The sequence below is a fragment of the Calcarisporiella thermophila genome, assembly GCF_041956535.1.
Source record: "Calcarisporiella thermophila strain CBS 279.70 unplaced genomic scaffold VTP21scaffold_48, whole genome shotgun sequence".
NCBI lineage: Eukaryota > Fungi > Calcarisporiellomycota > Calcarisporiellomycetes > Calcarisporiellales > Calcarisporiellaceae > Calcarisporiella > Calcarisporiella thermophila.
Genome location: NW_027192238.1, coordinates 39,399 through 40,752, shown reverse-complemented (window position 1 = coordinate 40,752; position 1,354 = coordinate 39,399).

The window sequence follows — 1,354 nt, the reverse complement described above, 5'->3', positions numbered from 1 at the left end:
CTGAGCCCCAGGAACCTCGTACTTGGCGACCTACCAGAAGCCCCAAGGACAGTAAGACACGCGGCTCAAATCGTCTTCGATTCGGTGCTATGGCAAATCCATCGGGACCGAATCGCCTACCATTTCGAATGCACTCGAGCATCACCCGAGACTATCATCCTCCGTGCCAAAATGGACATCGAGGAGGCTATCGGAGGTGAACTGATAAAAGCACGAAAAAGACGAGAGATAGAGTTATTCCGAAGAAGGTGGTGCAGTCACGGAGCGGTAATAGAAAGTTCGGATAGAGCAAGACTAAAACTGGAGTGACGAAGCAACCCTTCCTCTCTCCCAATCCGCTCTTTCCCTCCTCCCCTCCTCCTTACTTCATACCTTTCACCAAATACCCGATCACTATATACATCTAATTTACCCTTTATTCCCCCCTTCTTTATTTCATTGTAATCATTAAACTCTTGTAAGCTACGGAAACTAATAAAGTCTCCGTTGATTGATAAAAAAAACATTCAGGAAGCGCGATATCAAGGATAAGAAAGAAGATTTCCAAGAGCTTTTGTGTAAGGGAAGTTGGATACAAGTCCAAGGAGACGAAATATCCTTCAACCAAAACACTTAACTCCAATACGACCTTGCCGAATACCCTACCGCCCGCATTCCAGTTTTTCTTTTTTTTTTCTTTCTATATTAGTCCATATTCTTTTCCTCTCTTGTATAATACCGTCCTTGAAAAATAGTATGGTATTCATACGATCAACCACTACTTACATGTATTTCTCCTGACAATTTTTTTTGAGTATTTCTCCTGACAAGGCGCTATACTACCTTAAAAGGATACTTTTCAATAAAGATCCATAAATCCCCCAAAAAACAGGAAGCGTGATATCTTTAAAGTGGAGCAGCCAATAGAATTGATTACTGCTACGTTGCCGACCCCTCGTGGTTACTCTTATGCTCCCTCATGGTTACTTTGTTGATGTTGATTGCTACTTTGTTGGTTTATCTTTGTTCATCCTTGAAAACCAGTTGAGCTATTTTCTTTATCTCTTAATTCTATTTAAACCCCTCTATTTTGTTTTACTGTTCCTCAACAATCTCTTATTTTTATTATTAAGGTGAGGATAAGCTATTATTTCATTATATTATTATTATTATTATCATTATTGTTAGTCTTATTATTAGTCTTTTATTAAAACACCAATCTCTTATTTTTATTATTAAGGAATCCGCACAGCTCTCCACGAAATCTCCCTTTGCCTGTAACAGAAATTTGAGGGAGAAAAAATATTTTATTCAAATAGATTTTATCAGCAGTCACATGGGATCATACAAATTAGTTTGTTATATCTTTATAATT